Source organism: Alligator mississippiensis, chromosome 1 (assembly GCF_030867095.1).
Source record: "Alligator mississippiensis isolate rAllMis1 chromosome 1, rAllMis1, whole genome shotgun sequence".
Taxonomy (NCBI): Eukaryota; Metazoa; Chordata; order Crocodylia; family Alligatoridae; genus Alligator; species Alligator mississippiensis.
In genome coordinates, this window is record NC_081824.1 from 185,025,001 (window position 1) to 185,030,044 (window position 5,044).

Here is a 5,044-nt window from a genome sequence, read left to right on the forward strand (position 1 = left end):
ACTAGCAAGTAAAGTCCTCATATTAACACCTGAAACTAGTTTTAAGCACTCAGCTCAAAGCTACCCCACTCCAGGGCACGGTTATTTCTTGATTTGTGTTTCACAGCTCAAGTTAGATAAGGTGCAGCCACTCCAGGCTACACTTTAATGTAAACACCCCACCTGCCTCTCTCCCCCGCTGGCCTGGATGAGGCCCACTGCCTCTCCTGCCCTACTGAGCACCCAATACTCTTGCTCACTGCCTTCCTTTCCCCACCCCCCTCCCCTGCTTACTTTTGGCTGCCCACAAGGAAGGTTAACCTTCCCTGCCTACCAGCCCTGCCCACCCACCACTGCCACTGCTGTTCTCTGGTTGGGTTCAGCCAGGAGAAGAGCAGCAGCCCAGCAGCGTGGTGGCCAGTTAGGCAGATTAACTCTTCCCTGCCTGCTCCCCTGGAACAGACAAGGTGGGCAGGCACAAGTAAGCAGGGGTGGGGGGAGCCCTAGGGGCTGGGGAGGTGGGCAGAGGGAGCCCTGAGAGGTAGGGGGTGAAGAGGGAAGCTCAGAATGAGAGGGAAAGGTGGGATTCTTCCTTTCAGTCCTGCTCCAACTTGAGCTAGCACTAATACTCTTCAACATTTGTGCAGCTTACAGTGCAATGTATAACCAGGCCCTTAGGTTATAGAGACACCTATGCATTTTCTCATTAGTGAATTATGTTACAAGTTGCTACAATCTGATTGCAATATCTGCTCAATTCTGGAGTGATACAAGTGTAGCAAAATCACTACAATTTAACTCTATTTCATTCAGGAGCAAATTAGGGCTATTTTGCTAACTGGCATCATTGCAGCCTCATGCACATGTACCAGGTCATAACAGCTGAGATGCTTCATGAGCAACAGCCCACTCTCCTCACCCCCATTTAAAGAGGCTAAAAAGTATAGTTGCCCACACCCTCAGTACTAACAATTATAATTACAGTTTACTCATTGCAAGATCAAGGTTTTGAGCTGCACATTTTTTTCAGGCAGGAACATGTATTCAGAATTACCTGTAAAACGTTGTGCACTTAATGTCAGAGAAATATATACACATAATAGAATATTGTGTTATGTTCTCCCCAGAGTTAAGTCTCCAAAAGAAGAGTGGCAATGATTTATAATGCCTGACCACAATGGATCCCCTTCCTTGGCTGCAAGGTCTCAGCTAATAAACTCTAATGTAATGTACCCCTTCCTCTCTGACACCTTTGCTGAATTTGGCCCAGTGAAGATAAAGTCAAACTGGATTTCAGAATGAATGGAAACCAAATAAAATCATTTGGGGCCAAAGGCTTATGTGGATCCACTTCTTTATATGTGTGAGAAAATGGGCAACAGTTTGCTGCATGTTGCAGAGCATGAAAAGATGAAATGTAGGGAAGCTGCAAAACAAGATGATTCAATAGAGTCTTCCCCGAATGCAAAGACTACTGAAGTTGATGGCAATACTCCTAATGAGTTTTGGATCTTGTCCCTGATGAATTGTAACTGTGCTCCCTGGATAAGAAAGAGCCTCTCTTCGCCAGCTGAACAATGTACGGCAGTAAGTGAGAGCTGGCCTAAGCGATCCTGAAATGTTATTTATTATTATTGTTATTGTTGTTATTATTGAAAGGACTATTGCACAGCAGCTAAAAGCAGCTACAATGATGACTCACTTGCACCACTGATCTACACAAATAGCATGTGCTACAATTACCATCTGGTATAACAATCTCCATCACAAGACTCCACATTTCCTGTTACCCAGGGTAAGTAAATTTCAAGCGTGAGGGAAAATGTTAGCAAGTTTCCCGAAGTACCTTTGCAGAGAGCGGGGTGGGGGGGAAAGAAAGGGAAATTATGAGGTAAACGTTGTTCCCCTTCCCCCCCCTTGCATCCCCTCACCTCAGAAGAAGAAAAACATATCAAGTTTGCAGTTCTCGTTTCTATCGTATTTCAAGAAGTCAAATCTGTGTAATGAATACCTGCCTGGAGGGAGTCCAGCAGGATACTGACAGCCAGGCTTTCTGGACACTGTTTGAAAGGGATGGTGTACATTTCACTCTCCCTTTTTTACCATTAAGGCAGTATCACGTGCCACAATGATATAAGCAACTTTAGACACTGAAAGAATTAATTAGTTTACGTTCGATGTTCCCTCACCGGACTACACTGGACTTAGCCTGACCCTGAGGGAGCAGAGGGGCCACCTTGTAGCAGAGCTGCTCTGTAAATGGGAGCAGCATTGCTCCCTACCAGCACCTGGCATGGTCTGCCGTAGTCCAGCTACAGGTGAAGATAGCTGCATGTCTAGATTGCTGTGTATAGTACAACCTCATTATAAAATACCCTATTTATAACAAAACCCCCATTTCTAAATAATCTCAACAGCAGGAACTTTTTTTTTCATTACTATAGCGAACAACTCCTTTTAACAAACTTGGGATGGGGGGTGCAGATAGTGGAGGGGGCCTTTGGCTCTAATGAGGCTACAGTCTACATGTAGATGGGAAAGCTAGCTGTGGGTGATGGTTAACCAGCCGGAGAAGTTTGAGGAATGTAGCCATAGAAGAAGCAGCTTTTTATATCCAAAAGCTCAGGTGCTGTAAATCAGCATCCCTCTATTGCCTTTGGTGCATTTATAGTACTGGCTCAGTCTAGCTCTGTATCATCTATATTGCATATATCTGAATAAAATGGTATGCACATGGATATAAAGGATATTTTTATAATCATAGTCAGAATGCTTTTGGGTACCTTTTATTCAGAGCAAAGCTTCTCAAAGCCCCACGATACTATTATTTTATTTCCTTACATGTCCTCCCAACTGTGTCTCCCCACGATCCTCTTTGGGAGCGGGATCTAGGGGCCATTTGGTGTGAAGTTTTGACATCGTTATGTGATGTCTCAGTGTTGCACTTTTAAACTTCTCACCTAGAATCAGTCTTACAACACATTTAGCCAGAACGCCCCTGTCCCTCCATTGTATCTGCTCTGCACTTGGTCAAAGGATCAGAACTCGCTTCCAACACAGCCAGAGGAGAGCAAACACATTGCTCTGAGATTTGGCTGTAGCTGGAAGGAGGACCTTAATTTGTGAAGAAAAGCAGAGAAATCTTCATTGGACCAAAAAAAAAAAAAAAAGAGAGAGGGGGAGAGAGAGAGATAAATAATCAAAATAAAAAATGAACAAGTTACTGAATGCCAGACATTGTGTACACAAATAAGGTGGCTAGGAAACCCACTGGGATTCTGGCAAACATCTTGCTTGTCTCAAGTAGTTGAAGAAGTCTTTCACTGTGACTCAGTACAGCTCAACAAAGACAAGATGCTAAGGGAAAAAAATAGAGATTCCATCTACTATACAGATTTAAGCCAAATCTGACATTAAGGGGAATCATTCTTTATGGAGGCTGACAGAGCCACCCTTGAAGTCTAGTTCACAATGGAAATATCAGAATGCAAACAGATGGAGTAAAGTATTTTAGCACAGAAAAATCAGGGGTGGATGGATGGGAAGTGTCCTGTTAGTGTTGTGCATTCTCCTGTGCTGTCCTATGGACTGGCTACCCAAATGCTCCTTTTCACATTTCTCCTCCCCTCCTAAGTCACTTCTTAAGGACCCAAACCACTGAGCCCCCTTATCAAAAATGCTGTCACCAATCATGGCATAAAGAGAGAATATTGTAATCTCCCAGTCAGTAGAAATTGTCACAGCCCCAGCAAAATCCATGGCCAGAGGAGACTTAGCCCATTTAAAGGCAACAGACCTTTGAAAATGTATACCAGTGGAGCTGCATAGAAAGGGGATGGTAATCAGAAGGTCATGAGGTAAAATCCTCTTTAACTTGTTTGATGATCACTTTAATAAACTCTATTGTAAATGGAGCTATAAGGCTAGGATCATGATGAAAACACTGTGTACCCAAAGACAGCTGCTCAGTGATTGCAGGAATGAGATCTTCGTTATGCATGGGTCCACCTACTCTAACAAGGTGCTAGTGATGTGGCCTTGAAGAAAGAAGGAAATTAGTGCATGTTGAAAAAAATCAAATGTAATCAACTAAACTGCAAAGCGCCAACATTTTTCCACTTTTTGATTTAAGGCAATCTTTATAGAAGCTTCAAAGAGCTTAGAGTCAAGAGCAGGCACTCCCATGTGGCAACAATATTATATGGCTTCTCTGTGATATATATCAGCTACTACATTTATGCTGAAATACAGGAAAAGTTTATCAACCCAGTAGTTAATACTGAGGCAAAGCCCAGGTTATTCTTAATTCTTATGCTGTGTCAGCTAGGCCTGGTTCAGCATTTATCCTTAGGCTGCTGTAAATCAGAAATACATCCAGTGATATTACTGGAATTATGCAGATTACATGCTACTGTTCTAAGACAAAAAGAGCTTTTTTATTTTCATATATAAAATGTGCACCAACTTGTCTTCTTGAAGCTTCACTGCATTTCAATTCAGAGAGTGAGAGGAAGGGATGCTAGGGATGTCACGTTCGGATTCTAACCTATTGTTTTATACATTTGTGATGCACATGATAGATATTTTACGCATTTTCTTACTTTGCAACAAATATTCTGCCACACTCTCTTTCTAAACCCTGCTCTGAAAAGGCAAAAAGCTCAATTCCAGGAGTCCAGCATCTATTAGCCACCCTACAGTAATAAAGCAATGTGAGCTCTGCACCCTACAATAAATGAGCCATTGTCCAGAGTCCTGCAGTCCTTGAGCAGTTGTACCACAGACAATCAATGACAGAACGAAGGAAGTCACTGAGCTGAACAGACTTTGGTGTCAAGATACTAGGCAATTCTTTATTTTAAAAACAAACAACCAGAAGTTGGGGAAAGGCTTTGAAAGTCTTAGCACATTCTGGAATATCACTTTTAATAGTTCTACAGCACCTTTTTATTTATAGCAAAATAAATTAAATAGGCAGTCTCCCTCAAGTCTCATGGCCTTTTAGGCTATGAGAAAACAAAGCATGGTCAGAGTAACAACACTGTTCCCAGACTATATAAATATC